The sequence below is a fragment of the Acromyrmex echinatior genome, chromosome 11 (genome assembly GCF_024713525.1).
Source record: "Acromyrmex echinatior isolate Ae372 chromosome 11, ASM2471352v2, whole genome shotgun sequence".
In the NCBI taxonomy this organism is placed as follows: domain Eukaryota; kingdom Metazoa; phylum Arthropoda; class Insecta; order Hymenoptera; family Formicidae; genus Acromyrmex; species Acromyrmex echinatior.
The window spans coordinates 3,841,428-3,848,629 of record NC_141862.1 but is presented as its reverse complement, the minus strand read 5'-3'; the positions used below and the strand labels follow the sequence as shown (position 1 = coordinate 3,848,629).

Here is a 7,202-nt window from a genome sequence, read left to right as displayed (position 1 = left end):
CAACAACAGCAACAACATCAACAACAATGGCACTGATGATGATAATTGTGAGGATGGAGAATACCCGATTACGCTCCGCGCAAACTACAACACGATGAGATGCGAGATTAAATGTGCATACAGTATAAACTTTGGCAAGCCCAACAGCATTGGATCGCTGCTGGGATTCTCGTCGAAGCGTATGCTGCGACCGCGAAGATGGCACGATTCGAACATGTCGATCAACATAATGAACGTAAACGTTATCCGCGTAGAGTGTAACGTGACCGCGGGCGCGTATAGCAACGGCAAAAGCGCACACACGATACACGAATTTTCGCCGAGCGTGCCACCATATAATATAAGATATCGGAGAGGCCGACGCAGATTATTTACCTGCCGATCACGGTACGGAACATTACGGATCTAACGATACGCGTCGTCGACCAGAACGGACGATTGCTCGATTTTCGCGGAGAGGAGATCACCGTCAGATTGCACGTGCGACAGCGACAGCGAGCGTGAGATGCTCGTATTGAACGGAGCGGAGCGCACGCAGAGAGATAACGCATTCTTTACAAGGCTGGTAACATCACCGCTCGATAACGCTCGCTCATCCAACTGCGTCAGCAAGAAGAAGCTCAGTGCGTCGAACGTTAAATTTTTACAATCTTTGGGATTCGTGGTGCGCAACTTTTAAGATGACTGATATCTTAAACATTAAAGATGAGCCGATCTTTGACGATCGCATCGTCAAGATTGAGACGTACAACCCGTTCGCTAATACAACATTCCGGTACAGCGACGAAATAAGAATACCCATACAGCAACAGGATCTGTACACACTGCCGTACGAAAGCTTTCTATATGTCGAGGGAAAACTGACGAAGAACAAAGTTATCCAGGGTGCTCATGTGGCATTGGGAAATAACTGCGTCGCGTTCATATTCGATGAGATTCGATATGAACTCAATGGTGTGGAGATTGATCGTAATAGAAATGTGGGTATAACTAGCACGCTCAAAAACTATGTAACATTGTCATCCGACAGAAGCGTGATTCTACGGAATGCTGGCTGGGATGCGCAGACTACTACAGCCAGATATTTTAATTTCTGTGTACCGCTCTACGTACTGCTGGGATTTTGCGAAGATTACAAACGCGTGGTGATTAACGCTCGTCACGAGTTGATTTTAATACGCGCAACGACAACAATTGTCTGACGGAAGATCCGGCGGTAGAGCCAACGCTCGAATTATTCAAAGTACAGTGGCGAATGCCGCATGTGTTATTGAGCGAGATAAATAAGCTGTCAATGTTGAGCGCTTTGGAGAGCGGACGATATCTGAGCATGGCTTTTCGCTCGTGGGATTTGTACGAATTTCCACTCTTGCAGAGCATTCGTGGGCCATCAAGACGGCTACTCAGCTCGAGAATCCGCGCTACGTTATTTTCGCTATGCAAACAGGTCGAAAAAACGTCATGTCCGAGGATGTAAGTCGATTCGACGACTGCAAATTAACCAATGCGAAACTTTACCTGAATTCGGAATGTTATCCGTACGATGACTTGAATCTGGATTTTGACAAAAACAGATGTGCGATTCTGTACAAATTATACGCGCGTTTCTGCAAGGGCTACTACGGATACGAGTATCTCGAGCCGAGTCTCACCTTTACAACTTTTTTACGTAATGGTCCATTCGTGATCATCAATTGCTCTCGACAGAACGAATCAATCAAGAGTGGCACCGTGGACGTGCGATTAGACTTTGAATGTAAAGAGGATGTACCTGCAAATACAACAGCCTATTGTCTCATCATACACGATCCCGTGGTTCAGTATAATCCATTGACCAACGTTGTGCGCAAAATCACCTAAGTGCATCTCTAACACAATAAGATCTACGATACGTCGCAATCGACCGCAATCGACTGCAGTCTTCTCGACAATACTCGTGCCAACGTTCGTGGATCTGCAAGGATTCATCGTTAATAAGAAATTTATCGTGAAGGAAGTGGCGGTGCTGAAACAGGGGACCGTTCTCACGCATTACATTTTTACGAGTCCCGTGCCATGGAAATTTTTGACAAGATCCGACAAGTTTTGCGCCTTCTGGTTGATTGCTTATCACTATGGATTGTAATGGGAGGACGGGACGATCCCGTACGAGGAAAAAAGTCTAATTACGATGGCTGTATTTGAAGATGATGCTGTCGTGTATGTCAAGGGACGCGAGAAACAAACGTGGCTGCGGTAATTGCTTCTGGACGATGAGCGAGAACGCATGTACATTGAGACCCTGGATGCAGTTTACGAAGACTTGGAATCTTTATCTAATCTAGATATTACTAATATTATACGATGTGGACAACATGTTAAGAATTGCGCGTTACAAAATGTATTGAAAATATATAACTGGTGATTGCAAAAGAATTTTTTAAATAAAAATATATTAAAGTATTTATTATGTATTTCTTTTCCCTTCCTTTGTAATGTATAAACGTATGTATAAAGGTATGTATAAACGTACGTATGTGCGTATAAACGTATGTATAAACGTATGTATAAACGTATGTACGTATGTATGTACGTATGTATGTACGTATGTATAAACATTTGTACGTATGTATAAACGTATGTATAAATGTATGTACGTATGTACGTGTGTATAAACGTATGTATAAACGTATGTATAAATTCGTGACAAAGAAAATACGTAGAAAGACTTGATAAAACGTGTTGCAACATGTTAGAAATTCTTGGAAAGAGGGGAGAGGACCTGTCTTCTCTCATCGATTCCAGAAGTATTACCATTTACACGGATGCAATCAGTCTTGCGATATCCGCTTGAACGAACGGTTGATAAAATGTACGCTAAAGAGAGCAGTGGATCGTACGATGTGAAGGAGGAATATAACATGTAAGTTTCAATACACAAAAGAAACGTTTTTTAACATTATGTATGTACACAGTACGGAGCATCGTGCGGTACGTTTACTGAGCAGACGTTACGATCTGACGAATACGGGCTACAAATTTTTGGAAATTGGAATCAACGTTGGCCCACCGAGTTACGTGGAGATCGTCCTTGGAGATCATCGCGGACACGAACTATCGCTATCTCTCGAAACGTGGAAGAGCTTCTACGAGCAGCGAGGAAATATTTACAAGCTGTTTCGAAACGAATATAAGGATAATTTTATAAGCGTTGGATCGCTAATCGTCAGTGTTTTCATGCTGAACTATGCTACGGTCGTACGTCTCGATTCTTCATCGGTACGCATTATGATGACCGAAACGACGCTACGCCGTATGTTTGACTTTAACGGGTGTATCGATGTAACGTTCGAACGATTAGCTCGACTCGTGGATACGGTAGATACCAAGTATACGCGATTCTCCAACATCGCATCTGAGAACATTATATGTGATAGCGACATCTTCAATGGACAGCAGCTCATTGATTGTGAACTATTAGCTTTAGTTTTTAATAAGTATGAAAACCGGTGTAATAAGATGTAAATAAAATATTTTTTGTTAGCCTTATTTCATGTGTATTGTCTTTTACTTCCTATCCTTTGCCTCGACGCGCCAGGAAAAACCATAAAAATTGAAAAAACTGTATCATACAAAAGAAACTCGTACTCTATTAATTCTTCCATCCTTTCTTCACTCATAGCACGCGCGCTCTATCTTTCTCTAACATGCAAGCCTTTATTATCGATGCATTTTTAAAGAAAAATATGTCATGGTCAAATTCAAACCTTTATTATCAATGCATTTTTAAAGAAAAACATGGTCAAATTTTGATAACAAAAAAAGGAGCCCTATTGTGTAGGAGCCTAGACCTTTCCCCCTCTTTGCCCCGCGTTAGGTATCCCCCGCTTCAACAAGTACTTCCCCGCATTCCCCTCTAGCCCCTGGGTTAGAACCCGCTTTATATACCTACTTACGTTATAAAATTATATTGGCATTATCTTTATAATTATATAAATAATTGCTTTCGAAATTATGTAAATCTTGCTTTCAGAATTCTGTTTATTTTCAAATTTTTATATAAATTCGCATAATATAGTTACAAGAAGCAAAAAAGTATTGATCAACATTAAGAATATTTAAGAAATGCAACTTCAAAAATATAATTTTTTTGAATTTTTTTAAAAGTAAATAAGTTTAATTTAACGTACTAATTTCGGTGTAGGAATAAAAACAATCCATCAAAATTAATTGATATTTCATTCTAGTAGTAAGTATTAAGTAAGATGTATAAAAAAATATTTTTAAGAAAAATTTTATGTTTTTTTATATACATATATGATTGTATATTTAGATCTTCCACAAACAATCTTATATTACGTTTGGAAAACTCCATTCTTTTCTTTCGTGGAAAATTTGTCACGAACTATTTGCGTAACTAGAGAATAAATAATTTTTTTTAATAACACAGCAAATCTGATAATTATATAAATACTGATAGTTATAATCAAAATAAAAATTCAATTTTTCTAGTTGACAAATTTAACTAATAGGGCTCTGAGTTAGCTAGACCGAAAGGTCAATCGTTGCCCAATAAATCTCTCACAGAAAATCTTTGATTATCATTATTTGACGCTATTCACGCGTATTCGAACCTAGATAAGACTAATTAAAATCTTCAGTAATCGAATTCCTCCAAATAATTCTTATTCCTAGAAGACGCTAGTTCAATGTCCGACTGCAAAAAACAAAGAAGAGTATATTGTCCTTCGCGAGAATAAATACGAGCCCTCCGCGAGCCTAATTGTCATTATAATTCGATCAGTAGGATATGAGAGCCACGCAAAGGAGAAGTTCATAGCATGCACCGCAGGGCTTCCAGTGCTAGGAGGCCCCGAAGTTTTAAACAAATATAATGCGGGAGAATAGTGATAGCCATAGAATAACGATTTCAACATCCAAAATAAAATATTCTGCCGTTTAGCGATTCCATGTTAATATCAGAAGATTTTCCATTTATATGCAACTTCAAGAAGATATTCTAAAAGTAAAGAAATTTCGTATAACTATAAAGTACTACATTTAAGATTGCAATCCTCTTAATGCTAAAAGAATGTCTTGCATGTACTGACATACACGCGTAGTTATAGTACGTAATGATTTGATAAACATCTTCCAACAAATAAGCATGCCGCTATCTTATATCCTCTTATTTCAAAAAGCTATTTGAGTTATTATAATAGAATTTTTTATAAAGAAATTAATTTTTAATCATAGCTCATGTGTCCTTATTTTTATAGATGAATACAGGTTATAAATATACGCGCCCAATTCATGTAAGATTTTTTGCTTAAAGAAAATGCTAATTATAAGAGGAATTTCCCATTAATCGGCAGAATATTTTTTTGGGTGAGCCTATCAGAAATTATATATTATGATGTATTCGATTTCTGATAGATTGAAATCGTGTTATTTTTATCGTTATCGTTATTCTCTTGCATTATGTCTTGGGCTTTACGTAAATTATCTATTATTTCTATTTAAATTAATCTCTATCCAATTTAATTTGCATATGCAAATATTATTCATTTATATTTCATTTATACTTCAAAAAAGTAATAATTATATTATTTAAATTTATATTATAAAGATTTAATAAAATCTTTATATGTAAAATTTAATGTGAATTTATATATACCGGTGATGCAATTATTTATTTAACCAAATGGCCTTTATATATTTTTTTATGATACACAACTAGTAGTTCGTGAATCGCATCCAACCCGCGAGACTTTCTATTTCAACTCGCGATGTTCAAACCTGATTGAAAATCTGATGGAAAAAATGAAAAATAAACTGAGTTACTAACGAATTATTTTCTAACATAGAATAACATCTACATATATGTATATACACATACATTATATATAACATATATATATATATATATATATATATATATATATATATGTGTGTATACACACATATATATATAATATATACGTATATAACAAAATAAATAAATATAATTTTAATTATTCTGTTTTCATATATTTTCTAAATCCTTTAAAGCTTTTTTAATACGAACTTTATAAAAAAGGTAGGGTCCCCTAATTTACCTATGCAGTAGGATCCCAAAAACTCTTTGCATAGTCCTATCGGATATTCACCAAAGTTTCAACGAGGACTCCTACCATTTTTTTGTCAACTTCATTCAATGCAATAGTAAGAAACAATTTTTCTGTTATAATTTAATTTAAATTTATTGGCCATCTATATTCTTTCGCTCCTTTTTTCTCTCTTTCTCCTCAATCTTTTCTTTTTTCCTAGAGGTTCTTAAATGCCATGTCATCCTAGTTCCTTCTCTTATCGAATTACTTAAGCAGTAAAATGTTTCAAATAATTCACATCTCTTCTTATCTGGAATTACTTAAGCGGTAAAACGCTTCAAGTATTTACATCTTTTCCAGAATTACTTAAGCAATAAAATGTTCCAAGATAATTCATGATCACTCCCTTTTTTTTTTAAGAATTAAATCATAATTATTGGAAAACCTACATCCTTCCCCTTCCCCTTCTCTTCTGGAATTTTTATCATCTTTCATTTTTCTCTAACTATCAACCATGAACCTTATTAACGAGAGAAAATTTTGAATAAATGGTCTGTCACAACAAACATTGTGTGGGTCGAAGGAAACAAGCTAAGTTTGAAAAATTGAAATAAGCGAATCTCCTCCATTGTTAAGAAAAAACAAATTGGGGAATTCATTTCGCCACAAGCCCATCGACAGCTTACGGCTTATTTACGTCAAATAAATTCAGAGATCAATCTCTCACTGACGTCCCAGTCATGGACTTAATCATCACAGATGGCACTCCCACCAATTCTTCCGAACGAACACCCTCCCTATCCTTGAAGAATCCGAGTTTGAATTTTTCCCTCCTATTCCCCTACAAAAATTCCAAAAATTTATAATTTCCTCCTTATATTTCTATGTGTGTTATATATATATATATATATATATATATATATATATACACACATGTATATATTGTACATAAAACTGTATATATTTAGTACAATAAAAAAGAAATAGAAGGGCTCAAGGGAATAGATGTTGGTCCAAGTGCGCTGAATGTTCAAAACGTTTCTCAACAATGGCTGCATTCAGCAAAAAAAGCAGCTTTGTAGCTGTTGTAAAATTCTTTAATATGATTGGTCTTTCTCTTAATTCTTTATTGAA

General features: G+C 35.9%; 1 pseudogene; it reads left to right on the top strand.

Moving 5' to 3' along the window:
• Positions 1-390: 390 nt before the first annotated feature.
• LOC147908062 (uncharacterized) lies at positions 391-3,856 on the top strand (annotated as a pseudogene).
• The last annotated feature ends 3,346 nt before the right edge of the window (positions 3,857-7,202 follow it).